Genomic DNA, 23,990 nt, shown 5'->3' on the forward strand with positions numbered 1-23,990 from the left:
CTCAGTCCAAAGATAAAGCCTATACTCACCGTTTACGCAAATGTGTCAGAACTTCCCCCCCCCCCCCTTGTTTGGTGCTTATTATAAATATAAAAAAATGCAAAATGAAATAAAAATTCAGAAAATAAAATAAAAATCATTGTAATGTACATATCAATTAATTTACGCAGGGATTTGGAGAGAAATTAAAAAATAACAAAATATTCACGCAACCTCATGTGATTTTTTATTAAATCTAATCCTTATCCCTGCTTCTGTTTATATGAAACGTATACGCTTTTTCTAATATTAGTAACCTCCTAGTACCTGTAATATACGCTTATCTTGCACTAAATATAGTAATATTGTTTAGAAAAGGATAGGTTTTTAAGGGCAGAAGGACTTAAACCATGCTTTTTTTTAAAACGGAGAAAGGCAAAATGGACAATGAGTCGCCGAATTTAGCTTCAACACAAGCTTCCCCCATACCACAACTCTAATACTTTTTATTATTATTTTATTATCTAATAGAATAGCCTTAAACCATCACAGGACCTATATGAAGCTTACTTACAAAATAGAACCTAATCGGTTCAGTGGTTACTGTTATAAAGACATCTTTCTACTTTGTATTATAGATTATAGATAATATAGTGTTCATATTCTCTAAAATTATCTTTTATGAAGCTTCTATAAACGTTTTGCTTTACCGTTTCTTAGATCTTTATTGCTACGCGCCTTCTGTCCTTGATCAGTCTTTTATTAAGAACCAATCCTTTTGCTCAATTTTGTATCTTTATATTGTGAATTTTTTTAAAAATATTTTGATTTTTGAAACAAAAAAAGTTCAATTCCAAGGATATCAAGATAGAGCTCCGTGTTTAACTAATGATTTAATAATAATCATGTATAGAATTAATTATAATATTTAAATATTGACCTTTGATACAATTTTGTTATAATGACTTGAATGATTTATTTTTAATAAAAAGAAGTGTAAATATAGCTCATCATATTTAGAGAAAATATATGTTCAAAAATATTTACTTCCATTTTCCTTAATTATATTTATAGTAAATCTACTCTACAATTAGACATAATGTCCTGTAGGTCTTTTAAGTTCATGAATTGTTGTTTGGTATCGAGTTTTCAAAATTTCTGGGCCATAAAATGGCATGTTTTCACATTTTATTCACTTTGTAAGCGACCTTAAAAATAAGACTAACGGTAATTGAAATTCAAATAATTACAACAAGGTTCCCTAGGTACTGACTGGCAATCTACACCTGGTACCCAAAGTTTTATGATTCTATAAAACTTTAGGTACTTTTATTGAACTTTGGTTTAACAAAAGAGTCATTTTTGTTTATTATCATTGTGAATGTGTATTATTTTATCGTCCATTATCTTATCACTGGAGTTCTATTCAATAATAATCCCTAACTTTTTGCGAAAACCTTTCTTTTTATTTTTTAACCCTATGTTCATTTTAATAACAGATCTATAGTATAGATGTATATACAGATAACTACCTCCACTACTTTTTCAATGACCTTATTCGTCTGCTACCAAATAATTGTCTGCTACTTGGCTTGAAAGTCAGCACAAGGACAACGCGATGGGGAGATACAGCTATTTAACTCTTTCTCCCTCTAGTGTTTTTCTCTGATATAAAAATAAAAATGAGTCACTCATCTTAATTAGGAGAATAACTTTTCGAATTGTAAATAGACATAAACAAAGCAATTAATGTCAAAGAAGCGCCACATGGATTTAGGAGCGAGACTAACGTTCTATAAAATTTAATTATTGCTGAGGTATGGTGTACAAAATATATTTACGAAGAATACCACATTAGAATGTTTAAACTAAAATTATTGTTAACATTTAATTTTAAAAACTTACCAAGATTTTGGAAAGTCTTCGAATAATCGATTCCTTTATTGTACCTTACTTAGAAGCCATAACGATAAATTGTAATTGATTTGGTCCGTTTGTGGGCGAGGACTCTTCCCTTACTCTTGATAGTACACACTTGTCAACCAACCTAAAATTTGCTAAAAATTTCAAATAGCGCTGAAATTGTTTATTAGATATCAAATGCTGTTTTTTGGCACTTTAATCCCATTTCTTGATTATGAAATCATTGTTTAATCCGAGAAGCGCCAAATAAAATCAAGTCTTGCGGCTCTGTCTTAATTAAAGTTGGCTCCATGCAGGGATAAGATATAGTACACTGGCAGATTATATCATTTAATAAAGGGGAAGTTTTTTTTTTGAAAACGTCGTTGTAATCTATAATACAAAGTAGCTTGATGTCTGTCCGTCTGTCTGTCTGTCTGTCTGTCCCTTAAGATCTCGGTAACCGCTGAACCGATTGGATTCTACTCTTCAGGGTATATACCTATTGGTCCTGTGGTGGTTTTAAGGTATTTTCTTTGGAGGTGGGACACCCCCAACCCCCCCAAAAACAAAAAAAAATTTCCCCATTTTTTTTTTTTTTTTTTTTTTTTTTGTAGAAGAATTCTTTTGTAGAAATATACTTTTGTAGAAGAATTCTTTTGTAGAAGATTTCTTTTGTAGAAAGTTTCTTTTGTAGAAGATTTCTTTAATTCTTCTTATTTTTTTTTTTTGAATTTTTTGTTGTTGTCATCTCTTGGGGCAAAGCCCCTAGAGGCTAGGGGCGAAGCTGCAAGTTGTTTTTTAAAGCACTTTAGTATTTTGATCTGAAAAAGGGAATATAGTTTTTTCAGTTATCATTTAACCCACAGCAAAAACCACAACAAAATATTTGATAGTTACTATATCTTAAAGTGCCCGCGACCGTTGCTCAACATGTTGCGCATCCGCTCGTTGTCGGGAAGGTGATAGGTTCGAATCTCGGTCCGACACCGCGTCATAACTAAAGACGTTAAAAATGGTTCCTACTGCTGCTATGTCAGGTGCGCGACATAAATAGTTAAGAGTAGGGGGAATGCCTTGGCCCAAAACAGGCGCAACTCACAGTAAGGACTTCTCAGACAAAGGTCGTGCAATCAAAGGGTTGGTTGTCTGATAGGCAAATTGGCTCTTAACATCGCAATCATAGGGCTTAGGGCTGACAACCCTATCCCATATCCATAAAAAGCCACATTGTTACAGAAACACTGACAAATTGTCAGCGGCCTATACTCCCCCTGTGGAGTTAAAAGGGCTTGTTACAATTTTTATATCTTAAAGTGCATATTGATAATAATATAATTTCAAAAAATATAAATAATCAAACCCCCATAATAAAGAAATAAAGTTAACTCAGTTTTTTACTTCAGCAATCCTCAAAATACTGAACGCTTTCTTGATACTGAAAGAAATTTTATTACCTATAAAACTAGCAAAATATATTTTTAAAGAAAAAAGTTGTTTTTCTTTTAATTCGTGGGTTCAGCGAAGAGGAATGCCTAAATGCAAAACATGCAGTTTATGCTAGTATCTATTGTCAAAAATATATTAAATCACAATACAGTTGTTGGCGGTCGCGTCCATAATTCTGCTGTTTTTATAGAAATTCAAATAGTTCTAGAAATGTGTGTTTAATAGTTTCTTCAACACCGAGATGACCTCACCATTGCCTGATGTCATCATCGATGTTTTTGTGAATTTTTTTGGCGAAAGAAGTTGCATAGATAGCTTGTTTACGTTTAAAAAGAAAAAAATAAGTTTTGTAATAAAAATTATTGATTATTATTACATGAATTTTACTGATTTAAATAAAAACAACATGCCCCGCTCCCCCCCTTTAAAACAATAGAAATTTTTATTACCTATTCTTCACAGATATTGTGATTTGCAGGTATGAACCATGAATCTGTCAAAAAATTCCAAATAAATTTTTTTTATACCAACTAGCATTTGTGGGCCCTATTCTAAAAATGATTTCACTACATTAAGATTACAAAAAATGTCGGCAATTAGTTTTGTTCAATTCTACATGCAGGTGAGGAGGCGAGGTGCAATTTTCTGAAATTCAATGGGATATTTTTGATGATCAAAAATAGGTTGTTTTGAGTAGTAAAGCTGCTCTAAATTCGAGATGTCCCTATTACCTCATAGATTTCAAACTATTTTGTTAAGTAGGCAAAGCCTCAAATAAAATCATTAGAATTAGATTGGTATTTCTATCTTTTAATTTTTTGGCTAGTTGCAAGAGTTTTTGGACCTTGTTTCTTATAAGGTTGACCATCAATGTCCCTTCCCAGAAAATAGCCTAATAGACTTTTATAGACCAATACTATTTAGTATGGGCAAAGAAACCCTTTGAGACAAAAATTAAAATCTATTAAAAATTAATTTTTCGAAACAGAGTTAATAAAAATCTATGAACAACCTTGGAAAAGTTAACACATGAAAGGTGTTGAGTGTTAAGAAAATATTGGTAAAAGAAAGTAGTATTTGAGATATTTTGACAATATAAAAGCATACCTTATTTACCGACTTTGTAGAATTGTTTAGTAGCTTTGTGATTACAAAAGTAACCTCCAACACAAAATAGAAAAATGTCCTGAAATGCAACTTTACACTCCCAACACACACACACACACACACATGTCTGTGTGTATTATAAGCGCCGCCACTGTTGACACTTGCCTGTCATTGTTCAATAGAAATACAAATCTGCCAGTAATTTAACACATTAATCCAACTAATACTATACACATTCTTTTCTTAGAGACTAGTCTATAAGCTCAGTAATTTTTGCCAAAAAAAGCATTACATACCTTTAAATTGTTTTAAGGACATTATGTTGAAGATTGATATCCACCCAAATAATTACCCACCAACCTATACGAAAAAAACTAATTTGTCTTTGTTCTGTTGTGGTAAAACTAGATAATTTAATCGCCTTCAAATTAACCTGTTAATTGTAAGGTAGTGTAAATCAGATTATTGAACTTTAAGTCACACCCTTATACAAATTTAACTTTAACTTGTTGAAAAAAATACATCTTATAGACTGCCCTATTTAATTTTAAAGAATTTAAATATCAACAGTAAATTCACCCATAAAAATTCGTTGGTTTAAATATTTAATTTCACAAAACTCTTAAACTAATTACTACTACTCTGGAATCTAAAGAGATAAGACAATGGACGATAACTTGATGTACATCGCCAATTATGATACACAAATTACCCCTTCTGTGTATTATAATTAGTGGTTGAAACGTTTGGACACTCAACTAAATGAGCCAGCCAATCAAAATTTAATTAAAGTCCCCAAAGATGATTACCAACGTTATTATAAGACTTTTGTGACTAGTGTAATAAACCTCACTGAGATAAAATATATTTTTACTTTTTATTAATAATTAATAATTAATTTAACGGGACAGTTAACATCATCCATATAATAAAGTAACAGGATGTCTGTATGTTTGTGTGTCTGTTTGTACCGAAGGATCTCGCGAACCGCTGAACCGATCGGGTTCTCCTTAACAGGGTAGCTTCTCATAGGTCCCAGGAAGGTTTATAATTATTTTCTTGGTGGGTGGACCTCCAACCCCCCCCCCAAAAAATGAAAAATACCTTCTCCCCCCAAAAAAAAAAAAAATTCCACCCCAAAAAATTCTTTTTTTACTTTTTCTTTTAAATTCTAAAATAGGATATTGGGTTATCAAACTCGACTCCCCCCTCCTCAAGTGCCCCTAGAGGCCTCTAGGGGCGTAGCCGCTAGTAAGTCATAAAGAAGCAAGCGGGGCAATTCTACCTTATTCTATAAATCAGTTGTGTGTTTTGATGAATGCATCAAAAGATCTCGAAAACGCAGGTTGTCTGACCATTTTATAATATTCTGGGAAGTTTGTTGACAGTACAAGGAAGGTTTTAGGCGTTGCTACAAAAGACCTACTCTACAAAAGACCTACCCCTACAAAAGACCTACTCGTCGGTTCTACAAAAGACCAACGCCTACAAAAGACCTACTCTACACAAAATCGTAATGCTAGAAGGTCATGGCCCCCTGGTCTGTCTAGCCGCGGGCGCTCGGCCCTCTTGCCTATAACCTAACCTAACCTAACTTATATGTAATAATAATAATGTATGAATGTTTATCGTACATTAACTTAATTATATTTTAGAATTTCGTTGTTTTACAAAAAAAGGTTGGTAGATTTTTTTCAAATTTTAATATTTTTTTTACAATATTTAGGTAAGGTTAGGTTAGGTTATAGGCAAGGAGGCCGAGCGCCCGCGGCTAGGCAGGCCAGGGGGCCGAGCGCTTCGGCCATGTATTGATTATGTATTACTTTATTAATAAATTTGATGTTTATATAACAATATATATTCGTAGGTCTTTTGTAGAGTAGGTCTTATGTAGGGGTAGGTATTTTGTAGAGTAGGTCTTATGTAGGGGTAGGTCTTTTGTAGAGTAGACCTTTTGTAGGGGTAGGTCTTTTGTAGAATAGGTCTTTTGTAGCAACGCCAGGTTTTAGGCTTTCGACTGGGGGAGTGAGAATGAAACCACATCAACAGTAAAAAAAAATCCACTAGTCATAAAAAATGGATTAATTATTTCTTGGATCTTACACCAGATTTTTATGTTCTCTAATAAAGAGAATCTTGTAGCGGGCTAATATAACGCTATATCACATCCCCCCTTTTCCCAATCTTCTGGATAAACGAATTGATGATTCAATGACAGGGAAAATAGCAACCTAAATTGACGACATTTTTTTCCCTGTTATAATATCCACGTATATTCTACATCCATTGTCAAATAATGCAGGATTTTAGTTTTTAAACGTTTGAATATTTTTATATGCTTAATTTTTGTATATTATGATGACGCCAAGTCTTGTCAACTTTACTTAAGTAAGATAGCAAAAAGGAGCTTTTAATATATGCTAAAATTAAAACATAAAGACAAAAACGGCTAATTTTTAACAGTGCGTAACAATTGGCCTTTTTCGTTAATTAATGCATGTCAGAATAGTTCTATCGATTTCAAGCTTTGTTTCTCTAATATTTAATTAACTGCCCTTGAGTATTGATTATGTAGAAAAGCCTACTTAAGCCTTCAATTTGAATGAAGGGGATGGGGGTGTTAGGTCTGCTTTACAATTTATTTTCCAGCCCCTATAGGTTCACACACACCTCTACAAAACCCTATGCACGCCACTGTTTGTGATAAGTTAAAGAAAATTCACCAAACTAGAACTTTTTAATGTCTTGAGTTTGTCGAATGTTCGATAAATTTTATGTAATTTCTATACAAACAAACAAAAAAAAGAAATCAGTCAGAGAATTAGGAACAATATAGTTATTCAGTGCTGCTCTACTTTTGGTCTTTATACAACGGTTCATAAGTGTTTTAATTAGTTTGTGGTTTTCATGAAATTTTTAAATTTGTCGGTTTTAAATATAAATGACCCTTTACAATAAAACTTTATTTATATCTGCTGAGTTTTAGTAGATCCACCAAAATGAAGTCATGGTACAATAAATGTTTATTCTTTTGAAGAGAAAATTTTATCAGTTTTTCATATGGCTTTCAATAGATTACTTTAAAAATATCTCTGTATAAGAAGACTCAGTATAATGTTAGCAAATGCAGAGAATAGATGCAGTGATGCGTTTTTGTACTATTCCAATAATATTTATTGAAAATTTTATATGTTTATAATATATATTAACTATAAATAAAAGCCTTTTTTTAGCAAGTAAATTTCCATTGTACTTTTCAAGCTTAAACAGAGGTTTCAATAATCTTGTATATTTTTTGCACTATGATATATAGTTTCTATGTTATAAGTATACAGAAAAAAAACTATTTTAAATTTTGGGAAAATTTGTATCAAAACACATCAGGGACGTCTAAGGGGGCTGGTAAAGGGGCGTTTCCCCCACTCAATATTTTTTTGAAGTTAATTACCACTCAAAAAAAAACTTTTAAGCCCCTCCTTTACACCCCTCCGAAAAGTTTGGACGTCCTTGAATCACATATATATTTGTATAACTTTTTAAAACCTAAAATATTGACTCAAATTTATTAAAAACAATACACAATTACTAAATAGGTAACTATGTATTAAATAGTAACTATTTTTGCAAGCTTATTATGCAACGTCTATAATTTGTTTATCACATTTAATGTGAGAATGTTGCTATTATAATATTCAAAATAAATGTTGTAATAAGCTTTAAAATATTTAAACACTAGTCTCTCATTGGACACAAAATGACGTCCAATAAGAAAAAGGAAGAAAAATATTGGAAAGAAAATTATTTTATTTCAAAATTAATTCTTGGCATTTTGGAATAAAAAATATAGGGGAAAGAAAATTATTTATTTCAAATTTATTTCTGGTCTTGAAATAATATTCTTTATTTTATTTTAATTCGAGTGTCAACCAATAAGAAATAGGCATGCTGTTTTAAAAGTTTGGAATAAAAATTATTATTTTTTGTCAATTCCTTTTTCAGAGTATAAAATGAGAATAAATTTTCCAACATCATTATTGATTTCTAATTTAACATTTCATACAGTGGGTAATATTTATTTCAACATTTTTTGTCATTCAAAATCAAGTGTCACAAAAATAATGATATTTAACATAAAAAAGAAATTTTTAAAATAATTTTGTTTTCTTTATTTGTTGAAGATTTAAGCCCAAGCTTTTTCTGAGGGGGGAGACCCCCCTCAACCCCCCCTCTCCTGAGGGGGGAAACCCCCCTCGACCCCCCCCCTGACGCTCTCTTCTTTAAATCTTTCATTATTTCTGTAATTTATTCTAACTATCTTATAAATTTCAAAACATGAGATAAAAAGGAAATAATTTGCTGTACATTATTAAAAAATTTAAAATTTGTAAAAAAAATTCCAACATGATTTTTAATTTTAAATACAAGAATATTTTTTCCTATATGATATGTTAAATTTAAATACAGGAATAATTTTGTACTGTGGAATTGAAGAAATAAATGCTGTACATTAGAGTGGCTTGATTTTCAATGACTTTCTAATTCTAAATGTGCTACATACACTTTCTGTCAGAACATTATATAAGAGACCAAAAAATGAAAAGAAAATATTTTGAATAATGGGGAGGCTCGCTGATGCATGTAAACTTTTAGAAAGACACTTGTGGGGAGAATTTTTTTTTTTTTTTTTTTGGGGGGGCAATTATTTTTCTTTCAAAGTATAGCTTTATGCACCTTCCCAATTTTGTCTTGAAGAGTAGAATAAGAATAAAAAATCTGTTTTTAAAACTATTGATCCTAGCAAGAAAAATCCATAAATAAATTTAAAAACCAAGAGATTTTACATTTAATTTAAGATTTTTCATGCTTGGATGAATATTTTTTAAAACCAATTTGATATTCTTATATTAATCAACAAGACAAATTCAAAAAGATGCATAAAGCAATACTTTGAAAGAAAAAAAGTTGCACCTCCAGAATAAACTTCTAAAATTTTTAATGCATGGAAACACCTTCCCCCCATTTCCCCTCAAGGACAAAATAAATTTTTTATATTTAGATAGCCTGATATCTAGTTGCCGAATGTGTACGCAGTTTCCTGAGTGTTTCCTCATCCTAGCTCAATATTTACTACTAGCTAAAAAAGCTTCAAACTTCAAAAAAAAAAAATCAAAATTTAAAAAATTCAAATTTATAATGTATATTGTATAAATCGTTTACACATTCAAATTTTGATTTTTTTAAGGGAAGTTTGAAGATTTGTAGCTAGTAGTAAATATTGAGCGAGGATGAGGAAACACCCAGGAAACTGCGTACACATTCGGCAACTAGATATCAGGCTATCTATATTTAGGTTTCTTATATGACGTTGAAACTGTAGATGTTGATTACAAATTCAATGTCCAAAATTGATCCACTCTACTGTACATTGTTATAATTTAATATTTGATGTGGGTATAAACATTAGACATAGATGGTCAATCTGACCCCATTTTTTTCTTAAAAAGAAACCTTTGTTCACTTTTTGTTGTATATGAAATACAGCCCTATAGGCAACATTATTTGCAACTAAATTTTGCAATGATATAATTTTTAGAAAGATAACTTTATTATAAGAATTATTTATAACTAACTTATTATATGTTGTGTCATACACTTCACATTATATGATGGAAGAAATATTTTTTTCAAATATTTCACCCAAGGAAAGCTTTAACCTAAGATATTCAACAATTTATAGCTGATACATAATGTAAACAAAATTCCCTTGTGCTGTCTCTAGGTTATCTCTATTGTATAAATGAACGTACAAAAGAGGAGGAGAGAGAAAAGGAAATAGACAGAAAAGTGAGGGAGGGGGGAGGGGGAAGAAATATAGAGAAAAATAGACAGAGATATTTATTGTTCACCCTTATATGATGTAAATTTTTTGATAGACTTTTTTGAATTTAAGAAAAAGATAGAGAATGAGACAAAACCAAGTATCGTATTTTATTAATATTGCTTATACAAGAAAGGTCATTCAAAATTATTTCACCAATATTAAGGTCAAGTGACAAAAATTTAAATTTCCACCTACTTCGCCCCCAGAGGGGGCAATAGTAGAAGGAAAATTCAAATTTTGATCACATGACCAAAATTGTTGAAATAATTTTAATATCCTTTCTAGCATTCACAATATTACGAAAATATGATAAATAACTATTATCTCAATAGTAACCTATATATTTTAGGTCAATCAATAAAGCGGGATGCTTTTTTCTCATAAATTTCCCAAATTTAAACCCCTTTAGATGGTTTGAAAATTTTGTGACTTCCATCAGATTTATGAAATGGTAAAAGGTTGATCTGACTAGCTGTGGCTTACAGGTGGCTGACGCGCGGCTGCCGAGCTCTGATTTAGTTCCCTTTATTATATTTAAAGTCTTTCAGTGGTTGGATCATCAAATGCTTTGTTGATATCAAACCAACAGAAATAACAAATAATTTTTATTTCTGTTTAAGTATTAATTGTTTGTGTGTAATGTCAGATAAGATCTCATAAACGGCTCTGGTGATTATTCCACAATTTTCTGGCGAGCTTATCAAAGACCATGACAGGTTATTGGGTAATTTTGTAATTTAATGGACTTGGTAGGGAAGGGGGGGGGGTGCAATATAAAGAGTTTAAATTATATAGTTTTGCTTTTTAGGTGGAATAATATGATTGTTTTTAGCTAGATTTTGCTTGTTAATAATACTATTTTTAACGGTTTATATATGAAAGATATACAATTACCCAGGACGGAATTAATACCATAAAAAAACCTAGTTTTTACCACTTTTATGGTAAAATTTTACCAGCCTATACGATTTAAAAGGTGGTAAAATTTTACCGTAACCGTGGTAAAAACACTTTTTGTGGTATAGCGAGACGCTTTTTACCATCGATTTTTACCACAATTATCGGTAAAATTTTACCAGATTTCCGGTAAAATATTACCATTTTAGGACGCAAATTTATACCAGATTTTGACCAATTTTTACCACTTTTTTGGTAAAATTTACCGCAAATTTCTGGTAGATTTTACCGAAAAAGTGGTAAAACTGTTCAACACCTGGTAATATTTTTGCCCTAAACTGGTAAAATTTTACCAGAAATAGGGTAAATATGGTAAAAATTTACCAATAATTGTGGTAAAAACGGGTGGTAAAAATCACGAGAAAGTGGTAAAAAACGACCTTAATTATAGAAAAACCTCGCTTGTACACAAAACGCAAAAATAAAAAAAAAATTGTTTTCATTATTATCTTTATTGATTGAAACAACACTTAAACATATTTTTCTTGATTCTACTGCTCTGGCCGCGAAAACTGTTGCGCAACCTCCTGGATTTGCTGGGCACCGGCCCCATTCGACCTCGGTATCACTGATATTCAACCTGGAATAAAATTGCTCATTAGTTAATTAGATAATTACAGGGATATAAAGGGATAAGACAATGGCTGATAAATTGATGTTCATCTCTAATGATGATACACATCGTTACCCCTTCTGTAGATTACAATAAGTGATTGAAATGTTAGGACACTCAACTTAATGAACCAACCAATAAAAAATCAATAAAAGTACCCAAGGTTGTTAGGCCAAAGAATAAGAAAATGTTATTTGAAAACTTTGGGGGCTAGTGTAATTTACAGCCCAATGTCCCATCCCTCCCTACTAAATATCTAATCTATAATACAAAGTAGAACGATGTCTGTCCGTCCGTCTGTCCGTCCGTCCGTCCGTCCCAAAGATAAAGCCTATACTCGCTGTTTACGCAAATGTGTCAGAACTTCCCCCCCCCCCCTTACTCTCACACCTAAATTTTTTCTTTTGAAAGCAAAAATAAAAGTGTGTAGGTTCGACTCCCCCTCTCCCCCCTCATTCATTTCCTACAGGCATCTTGACACGTGGCAAAAAAATCAGCAAACTTATCTAACTAAACATCTTTGAAAACGCAGAACGAGAAAAAATAAAGGGAAAGCTTACCTGGAAAACATAAGCAGTAACAACATCCCTGGCTAACAAGAACATGCTGTGTCCATACTACTCGGCATCATAACAGGGAACCCGATCTTGTCTGCCTCCGCCTTCAAGGTGTCCAGGCTCTGGTCCTCTCCGTGGTAACCGTGGATTACAGGTACGTTAGCGGCTTCCATGATCATCTAAAAAACAGGTTAAATATTAGAAAAATTGTAACGACAGACTTCTTTTAAATACACAGTTGCTTTTCCTAGAGCCTACTTGTGTTTCGTCTTAAAAGAGGATGGTTGGAGGGTTTTTACCAATGAAAATATTCGAGGTCATTTTTCCAAGAAGCGGTGTCATACCCCCCCCCCCCCCGCCAAAAAAACAGCATAAACATTCCCTGAAAATTATGGAAGACCAGAAGATTGAGATCGTACAGGACAAATGAACAGACATCCTGTTACTCCGGTATAGTATAGAGTGTTATTTTTTTCTACTTGAAATCAACCAAAATAAGTTCCTGAGTAGCTACTCTATCATTTACCTTAGATGTAGACTTGATACCCATATCTCTAATGGCAGTGGACGGTGGACCAACAAATATAACTCCTTTCTCCTGATAAAAAAAAAAATTTAAATTAAAAGGTAGGTATCATTCTTATTAATATAATATTACATTCTTGAAATTAACCAGAAAAAAACGTAAGCAGTACAGTGGCGTGCACAGGGTTTTTACGGGAAGGGATGTAATCTTAGAGGTTTTTAAAAAACGGGGGGGGGGGGGAATCTACATAATTTTAATTTTAAGGGGTGTGTTGTCAACCCCATTCCTCACACTAATGACCGTGGACAAGATAATGAACAAAATATACATATATAAATCCCCAAATATATTGAACAAAACAACACCTTAGATTAGTTCAGACACTGCTAGTTTGAATGAACCAATCAAGATTTAAAGTTGTGAGCTAACGTGTTTATAAAACTTTGGGTACCAGTATAACTTCCAGTCTAATATCCACTCCCTCCCTGCAGTCAAATGGAAAATATTACCTGTCCAGGGATATAAAATACACGTGGATATTATTAATGACATATCATGGAAATTTGTTGTCATGAATTTAGGTTCCTAACATGGACTTCATATATTGGTCAGATCGTTTACCCAGAAGGAGGTAAGGGGGTGTTGTAAGGGAGGAATAAGGGTGTATCTTTATTTTAGCCCGCTGTGAGTACCGCTTTATTAGAGTACATGAAAAACTGGTGTAACATCCAGGTAATAATATATCCATTTACCCAAGAATCTTAAGGGATAAGACAATGGTCGACAAATTGATGTACTGTACATGTACAACCCCATTGATGATACACAAAATTACCCCTTACATAGATTACCTTTTGTGGTTGATACGTTTGGACACTCAACTTAATGTACCAACCAATCAGGGATCACTTAATCCCCAAAGTTGTTAAGCCAACGAATAAGAATACGTTATTATAAAAGTTTGGGGACACGTGTAGTTAACAGCCCATTGTCCCCTCCCTCCCTGCATTTACCTGGCAAAGATTAGCAAACTCGACATTCTCGGAGAGAAATCCATAGGCAGGATGTACAGCATCGGAGCCGGTTTCCGCCGCAACCTAAGATAATACAGTGTATGGTCAATAGTAACTAAGCCCCTAGAGGCCTCTAGGGGCACTTGAGTTAGTGGTGAGTTGAAATAGATCCCAACATTTTTTTATTTTAGTTTCAATAGAAAAAGTAAAAAAAATCCATCTTAAGGCTTAAATATGATCAGAAAATAGAATAAAACCAACTCAGGACCTATGTGATGCCTACCTAAAATAGAGAACCCAATCGGATCAGTAGTTATTTAGAAAAAAAGTCTTACTGCTTTATATAATAGGATGATGCATATAAGAGTTATTTTAAATCTTAATAGGTAGATTCTTCCAAGTTTCAATTTAAATTATCAATCACACCATTAAGCAAAAAACAACACCCATTTTTTTTGCAATGTGAAAGGTGTGGGGAGGGGGGGGGGGGGGGGGCTGGGAAAGAGCCGACCCACTACCTTGAATTTTAATTTTTCAAAGTTTTTAAAAAATAAAATTTTTGGGGTAATTTTTCTTAGGCCTATAAAAAAATCCATGTATAAATTAAAACCTTTCCGAGACATACAATAAGCTTCAATGTAGAGGAGAGACGTGTACGTACGCTAGATATTTCGCTACAAACGAAGACAAACAAACATCCTGTTACTTTTATTTAAGGATTATTTTAATCAATCAATTCTTGTAATGTCCATCTAAAACTAATACCTAACAGTATAATGTCAGAGATATAAAGGGATAAGAAAATCTTTAATAAAGCAATAAAAGAGATGGTAGGCATTTAAAGTTAGCAAATTTGGAAATTACACTAATATATTTTGTTTATATACTAAATTGTTTAAAGTAAAAAGGTTCTTTGTCTTTAGCTTAAGATTTCGATAACTACTAAACCGATTGAGTTCTCCTTTATAGGTAGGAAAGCTTCTCATATGACACGGAATGGTTTTAGACTATATTTCTGTCCCCTATCTATCCTTTTTAATACAGAGCCCCTAAATGCTAGGGCCGCAGCCGCTAGCAATATCTAAACTAATCTTAAAATTTAAAATTTTACCTTGGTGGAGGGGATCTACCACCCCCTCTGCCACCACGTCCTCTGAAACCACCCCTGTCCCCTCCACGGTCTCTGCCTCTAAAGCCACCCTTATCACCTCCCCTTCCTCTAGAGCCACCTCTGTTATTTTTAAATGTTTTCATTTTGAAAAAAAAAAATTCGATGATTTTTAGTAAGTATTTTGGAAGATTAATTTTAAATTTTTTTATCTTAGGTACTGCTGTTTTATTAGCGCAGCAACTTTATAACAAAACTGTACGTCAGTCCATGGCGAAATTACAAAAAATGCATTGCTTTTAAACGTTACATTTAATAAATAGGCCTACCTAAAGATTTTCTAACTTTTACTTTTTAAAACAAAAACTTTCCTAGAGTAATGTGGGGGGCTGCGTCTTTCATACCTATCCCCGCCCCCACCCCGGCCTCTACCTCTGTAAGAACTGCGCCCCCTATCACCTCCGCCTCCACGTCCCCTGCCTCGTCCCCGTGATATTTCCACTCTCAGCCGTTCACCGGCATATAATGTACTGTTCATTTCCTTAAAAAATAAAGTGAAGTAAAAATAACTTCAAGACCTGAAGTTTGTTTAATAACAATAAGGTAAAAATAAATCAAAACAATTCCCTATAACTTAAAAATACCTCCTACCCTTGTGGAATATTCTAAACCCTTCTTGATCTCCCTAAACCTAACTAAAAGCAGTAGTGAAAGTTTCAAACAAAAAATTCAAGTAATGAAAAGGTGAAGGCAAGCCTTGACTTTTAAGGGGGTGGCAACACCCAGCCATTTTGTTGTAAAGAAACCAAAATATTGTTTGTATTATTATACAGATCTACAAAGATAAATATAAGCTGCGAAACTTTTCTGTAACTTACTTCTTCAACTGCCCCCTATGTTTCAAATGCTGATCTGAGGTCTTGTTTCTTTACAATCTAAATAAAAGAATTTGTTATAATCAAAAACTATAGGTATGAAACTAAAAAAATACGACAAAAGTAGAAACCTTATACTTTTTAGCTAGACCAAAATAATCAGTAGGTAACAAGTTTGAAATAGATAGGACAATTCCTACATGCTTGAATTAATGATAATAGCTATGAGTTTCGTCCATACAGACCGGCCATCCAACACTAATTATAGAAAAGCTTCGCGTTTACAAAAAACATAATTCCCTTCCACAAAATAACAATGATAACGTTTATGAGAGTAAAGCTCTCAAATAAGACAGTGGGACAAACGGAATTTTGTTGGTAAAACTTCAAGGATTTTAAGGGATAAGGCAATCCCCGATAAATTGATCCACATCATTAATGATTATTAACAAAATTACATCTTTATAATTATAATTTTTTTTTCAATTTTTTTCAATTTTGTACCCCCCCCCCCCCCCCCCCCCCCCCGACTACCGACGAACAAGTATTTTAGGTTAGGTTAGGTTTTAGGCTAGGGAGCCGAGCGCTGCGGCTAGGCAGGCAAGGATAATACCACCTACTCTAATGAATGTAGAATATACGTGGATATTACGACAGGGGGAAAAAATTGTCGTTATTTTAGCTTGCTAACATGAAATTCGTTTATTGGTCAGTTTGTTCAACCAGTAGTAGGGTAAGGATTGGGTTTAAAGAAGGGGGGTATCTTTATTTTAGCCAGCTGTGAGCATCTCCTTATCAGAGTAAATGAAAATGTGGTACAACATCCCAGTAATAATATATCGATTATTTTTATAAACTTTAATGGAAAAAACATTAAAAAAATAATATACCTGTCTAGCTAACACTCTGGTAAGGGTTTCCATAGTCTTAAACCACTCCCGGATTAATTCTTCCCATAAAGTTAGTCCACTCAAAACCTAAAACAAACGAACTTATTTTGACAAGTAGAAAAGTTGGTGGAAAAATAATTCATCTAAATTAATGAAGCAAAAATTCGTCCCCAAACTTCATTTTTAATTCTTGATACAGATTTTAAAGGGTGGGGCTTAAAGGGTGTTAACTCCACTCAACCCGTAAAACCCCTTATTTGTTTCCCTTCAAAATTAAAAAAAAATATATTAGATTACCAACCTCAAACCTTTGAAATCCCTCATTTTATCCCTCTTAAAATTAAAAGCTTGACGTACAATCAACCATTGGTTGTCTTTAGGACGATTGGCAAATAGATCTGATTCCTGTACTGTAGAACAAATAAAACATTATGGAATGGATATAGAATATACGTGGATATTGATGACAGTGGAAAAATTGAAGTCAATTTAGGTTGCTAACATGAAACTCATTCAATGGTCAGTTTGTTTATCCAGTAGGACGGGACGGAATGGAGTAAAGGGGGCGAATTAGGGTTATCGTCATTTTAGCCCACTGGGAGTTTTACTTTATTAGAGAAAATAAAAATCTAGTGTAACATCCAAGTAATAAAATATCTATTTCTGCAGGTTATCTTAATTATAGTATAGCTAACATTACCTCTAGAAACTGATCCCAAAGTTCACAGGACACAACAACATAGAGATTAGCCTTGATCCATGTGACAATGAGGGTCTGGAAGATGGCCTGGGTCAACCTTCCTCCAAGGGTGTCCTCCCTGATAAGCATAGATAACTATTAACTAAAGATCTAAGAACAAATTAAATATAAATAGGCTATTTTTATTTAAGTGTGTAGGTAGGTATAAAGTATACTTTTTATCTAAAAATGGTATTTTTGTCTCTGATTTTATTTATCGCGTCGTATTATAGACAGCTTTCCGCGACTGGTAAAATGAGAAATTTTCAGATCAATAGCAATTTTGTTAGCCCCGAGGGGCCAAAGGACTGGCCTAACAAAGCTGGTATTGATAATATAATTTCTAGACTATTGTTCATAGAAAATTGTCTGTAATACGTAATTTTTCAGTATGGCCCAGAACCATTTTTAATCCAGGGGATATTTATCGGTTTCAAAGCCATACTGGAAACTCTTTGTTTTCAAATTTTTCAATATTGAAAAAAAAATTTCTAAGAGGATAATACCAAAAAAACAATTTAATGGACATTTTATATAATACGAAAAATTTCTTCCTTTCCCTGTACCTTATAAAAATCGTCGGAAAAAGCCGTTTTTTAAGCAAACAAAAGCGCGTTTTGCTCTATCTGTGAGATATTATGAATAAGATAATGTTAAGATGAGAAAAATTTACGTTCACAGTCCCTTTAAAGACACAATACCTGTAATAATAATGTACAAACTTTTCAACCACTAATAATACCCTGGCCTTTCTAATTAAAGCCTAGGCAGAGCAATGCTGGTTAGCTCAAACGTGTACCGTGGTTTCTGTAGAACTGTTCTTCTGAAGCCAATACAGGGTTACGAAAGTTTAAATTGATGTTTTTTTTTTTTAATGTTAATATTAAATGTAATATAGTTTTGTAATGACATATAAAATATATATTCGATAGAATATAAAAAAATATAGTGCATTCAATATTAAAAAAAATATTTAAATATATATATAGTTGTTAACCATATATGATCCATATAAGAATCTATTTCCGGCCGGGTTCTTAAAAGATATTGCCGCGTTTTTTCGACATTTTTTAAGCTATGAATAACAAGCGCGACATTCGCGAAATCTAAAAGAGTATACAATGATTTATTTAATTATTTCGCTTTTGATGGTACGGCCTTCATAGAAAAAAAAAGATTATCTTCAATCCATTTTTGCTGCATATTAATTAATGCATCTTTTTAGAGCTGTGTTAGACATTAGAAAAATTGCTAAAAAAATAATTTAAAATTCAGTATTTTTATGTTATATACTCTGTTTGAAATTCTATCGTCAACGTTCAATCAATCAATGTCTAAAAAACGCCGAAAAAATGTGGCATTCATCTTTTAAAAACCCATCTCGGTGGTATTTCCGGTTGGCAAAGACAACATAAATATAGAAATCATGAAACATTGTTGTTCCACAATTTTGCCACATTTTTAAACATCTTGCTTAAAAAAAATCTTCCTTGTAAATTCTACAAATTTAAATATTTAGAGAAAATTGAGTAGTAATTTACTTCTTGATTCAAAATATTTGATTAAATTGAATCAAAACTAATAATTATTTTTGGCACTCTATATTCAAATAATCATAAGCTTATCCATAGTGCGCATGCGCGCACAGAGGTGCCATAAATTTCAAAACTTAAAAAATAAGTTTTGTAGCGAAATTAATTACTCTATAATTCGAAATCTCTGTCTTTCTTTTAGAAACATTCAGGGGAATATACGAAAGCTTATATTTATATTAAAGATGAAAAGTCGATAAATTCAAATGCACACGGCACATCTGCGTAAACACACCCTGGATTTTTTTTCTTTTAATTTTAATTCGTATGAAGCTAGCTCAAATAAGTAAATATTAAATTTGATATATTTTTGATGATGCGGGAGGATGTTTTAAAAGAAATGATGAAATAATTTTCAAGGTTTTAAAAAAAAGTTAGCTTCTTTTATGCGAAAAAATTCAATAAAAAGTAAAAATTTTTACCAAAAAGTTGGTCAAATTTTACCAAGTTTTTTTTTTTGTTAAAGTCCAAAAATTTGGACTTAGCCTAAAAATTTACCTTGTCAATTTTTACCAAAAAGTTGGTCAAATTTTACCAAGTTTTTTTTTTTGGCAAAGTCCAAAAATCTGGACTTAGCCTAAAAATTTACCTTGTCAATTTTTACCAAAAAGTTGGTCAAATTTTACAAAGTTTTTTTTTTTGGCAAAGTCCAAAAATTTGGACTTAGCCTAAAAATTTACCTTGTCAATTTTTACCAAAAAGTTGGTCAAATTTTACCAAGTTCATTTTTTTTGGCAAAGTCCAAAAATCTGGACTTAGCCTAAAAAAATACCTTGTCAAATTTTACCAATTTTTTGGTAAAAATTGACCAAATTGCGTTTTTTTGTCTAAGTCCGAAAATTCGGACTTAACCTGAAAAATAGAGTTGTAAAATTGACCACATTTTTGGTAAAACTTCCAAAAGTGGTAAAATTAAAAAAAAAAAAAAAAATTTAAATTTAGGCTTCATTGTATAGAAGTCATTATTTTAAAGTACTACAACTGATTATGAAGAGCTGTTTTTTATTTAAAACACCAAAAACGGGTTTTTTTGTTTCGTCAAATTTTACAAAAAAAATGGTAAAATTTGACTAATTTTTTGGCTAAAATTTTTGCTGGTAAAATTTACCACGAAACTGGTATATTTTACCAGGTTGACCAGCTTTACCACTTTTCTGGTAAAACGATTTTTTTTTCTGGTATTTCGTAGAACCTGGGTAAAAGTATGAGAAATGCAACCTAAAATTATTGCTTCTCAGTTACATTAAATTTGTGCGTATGTTATTAGGCGCCGCAACATGTACATGCGTGCGTATACACAGGTCTTTCAACTTACACTTCTAGAACATACTTCAAATTATTTTATATCAGGAATTGAAGGATGAGTTAGTTACGATATATATTCTCTTCTTAATTTGACAGTAGAAATCGCATTTTCTCCTTTTATTATATTAAAATAATATCACTATCCTAAAATATGTCAATAATTTGTCACTTACGGACTTTCTGGTAATGATGATAGAGTTGATAAGCTTTCTAAGTTATACCTTTCTTTACAGGAATAATCATTTTTATATATGTTGTAGATATTTGATGTCATGAATTGATTAAATTTATACATTTTCTTTCATTATAGAACAATTAAAGATTAGAATTTATCTATTACTAAATTCCTGAAAGGGCCATTAAACACCAGTTTTTCTGTTTACTTTTTCTTTTACAAATTTTTATAATAATCAGAGTTTTTACTTTTTTGTTTGTAAATTATCAGGTAGAAATTCACACTCCAAATATATGTCAGTTTCTTAAATATTGGCATTGCATAATGACGTCAAATTTTTTTTATTTTTGTGGGATGGGTGTTTAAACTTTCCACGAGGTTAGTAATTCAACTTTTTGTTGAGGAGAAAGTATTGAGGGTTAAATCCTTTAAATTTGTTTTGTGGGATATGTGGAAGGTTGACCCATCTCTGTCAAAATAGCCTAAAACCTGCCCCGGATCTTTTAAAGCCTCTACGGAAATGGAAAAATGCTATGCAGATATAATACTTTTATTTTCTAACTTAAAAATCAAGATCCTTGATTGTTCAACCCTTATCAACACTTATTTCTTTCATCACAGATAAGTTTGAGACTAGAGGCGTGTGCAGCGCACAAATAGGGCACCCATTGAAATTTTATTATAATAAAAATGAGAAAACCAACCGTCATTCACTTCACTGATTATCTTTTTTTTTGGGAGGGGGGTGTTGAATTTAAATTTTCTATTACATAAACAGCTTAAAATTCAATGATTTATCGGATAGCAATGTTTTATTGAATGATTTTTAAAAGATATGTTATAGATTCTTAAACTGCAAAATATATTGCTGTTGGTTTTTTTCTGTCCTACTTATAAACATAATAAACCTTGTTTTAATCATTAACTTTTTTTCTTAAATATTAAAGAAACAATTTTATATATTTATATATTACTCCTTCATCTTATAATCTATGTACATTGTACACCCCTACTTTGAATTTAGACATATATAGTACTATGTGATATACATATATATATTTCATACATTTTAAAAGCATGTGTTTTTAACAATGTATATAAGGTAGAAGGTTGTAATTCAAATTATTTTTTACATTGTACTCTTCTTTAAGAGAAAGAAAAAGCTTATTTAGTTATTATATATATAACTAGCGGCTACGCCCCTAGAGGCACTTTATATGTTTTTTTTTAAATTTAAAATAAGGCTATTTTGCGTTTGACGTTTATTTTTCGTTGAACTCTCTTTCTAAAATCGAGAAATTAAAAAAAAATTAATTTCTCTAGGGAGGGTTGTGGTACCCTCCCCCAAAATAGTTATAAACCTTCCCGGGAATTATGAGAATCTACCCTGTTAAGGAGAACCCGATCGGTTCATCGGTTAGCGAGATCCTTCGGTACAAACATACAAACACACAAACAACCTGTTACTTTATTATAAGGATAGTACATTTTAAGAAGCTTAGCAAATACGCAAAATAAAATTGAAGGTAACCTAAAATACTCTGTTTTTAATTTCCTTTTTACACTCTAAAAAATGGATATTTTTGAAATAGTTATTTATCGCATAGACAGCTTCCCGCGGATATTAAAATGAAAAGTTATAAGATTATAACCAGTTTTGAGAGGCCGAAGATATATATCGCAGGGCTAACAAAACTAGTTAATCTTATAATTTTTCCTTTTAATATCCTCGGAAAATTATCTGGAAACATTATTAAGATAGACAAAAGTAAAGCCCTTTTCAAGAACTTAAAAATATAACTAAAGTCAATTATATTCGAATATTTCTAAATTGTTTTACTTCAAATGTCATGTAAAGAAATTAGCATTAAGCTTTATCTTATTTTTAAGAGTGTTTTAAGTTACCTTTTTCTTACTATTATCTTGCGGTGTCGTGTGCACGGATCGCTGCACAGTCACACCCAACCGCACTTCAGTGTGTGTCGCAAGCGCGCCGGTCAAGCCACAGCATAGAAAAATATTGCTCAATGCCTGACTGATATTCTTGAGTTTTTAAAAAATATTTATTGACAAATAGGAAAATTTAGGTCTTTGAATTCTAATGGGTCAATAAAATTTTAGATGCTAGAAACAAATTGTTTCTAAAATTTATTTTACTAAATTTTTAATGACATTTATACAGCTTCCCTGTAAAGTTTCGGAGATCTTTATCTTCAGACAAATAAAATTACTACTTTATATTAAAGGACAAGGAAAATGTGTTAAAAAGTTTTAGTTTAATATTTTGACAGCAATTGTATCACAACTTAACCTTTTCCTTACTCAAACTCATTTTATGCAAGGACGACGTCGAAGAGGTGGAGGGGGGGGGGGGGCTTAGTAAATGTTGTTCCTCCATAATTTTTAGACGTTTAGCAGTTTTTTACCACTCCACCACTAAAACAGATTTGCTCGGGGTGCGAAAATCAAGGGAAGTTTTTTTTTAATGGCATGGGGTTGGGGGATAAAATAGGATTAAATTATTATCAAATAATTTGATCAACGGAAGGAGTGTTGCTCATTATCGTTGGTGATGTATTTAAGTTACTATGTGCGTAATCGTACTTGTTATACAAGTCTTGCAAATGTAAAAGGATAGCACTAATATTTAATCTTTATTACTTTTCTAAATAAAAGACAACAACTGATTAGCAGAAAGCATTTATATAGCTTAAATTATTTCAATAATAATAAAATGAGCACTTTTTAAAACCAAAGCTCGGCAACTACAGCCAACGTCAGACGCGATACTTCGTAAACCACACTTAGCCGCAACCTTGGATTCAGCCAATGTAACCATCAGTTGCAAACTTGCATTCAGTTGCAGCCGCGTGGCTGAGGGCGTGGCTGCCGATCATCGAAAAAAAACTTGCTAATTGATCTGATCAGAGATAGTTAAGTTTTTTTTTGCAAAAAAATCTTTTTAGATTTTCAAGTAGTTTAAATATTAAATAGATTCTCTTCTTTCATTAAATAAATGCTCCCTATCCATGCTGAAGCTAATCTTTTTACTTGATTTAGGTATGTCAAATATGCTTATTGAGATTCTTTTAACATTGTTAAAGAATGTAAGAGGAGAATGGAATGCAGTGTTAATATTCCTAGGAGCACATGTTTCAACAGTCGCCCATACAACTTCGTAAAATGTAAATTTAAATTAAAGTTCCTCACAGAAAAAATAAACTTGAATCGTCAAATTAGAAAAAAATAATTAAAATTAACAATTATCGCAAAGTTGGCGATAAACAAATTTCAGAAAAATTTAATTAAAAAAAATACTTTA

The 23,990-nt window shown here is 32.0% G+C and overlaps 1 long non-coding RNA gene across 1 annotated transcript; it reads left to right on the top strand.

The window, feature by feature from the left end:
• Positions 1 to 49: 49 nt before the first annotated feature.
• LOC145316520 (uncharacterized) lies at positions 50 to 1,021 on the top strand. The gene is made up of 2 exons (XR_013878550.1): positions 50 to 362; positions 747 to 1,021. It is a non-coding gene; the product is annotated as an uncharacterized LOC145316520 (long non-coding RNA).
• The last annotated feature ends 22,969 nt before the right edge of the window (positions 1,022 to 23,990 follow it).

Source organism: Acartia tonsa, chromosome 1 (genome assembly GCF_053477335.1).
Source record: "Acartia tonsa isolate MP-2025a chromosome 1, ASM5347733v1, whole genome shotgun sequence".
Classification (NCBI taxonomy): Eukaryota; Metazoa; Arthropoda; class Copepoda; order Calanoida; family Acartiidae; genus Acartia; species Acartia tonsa.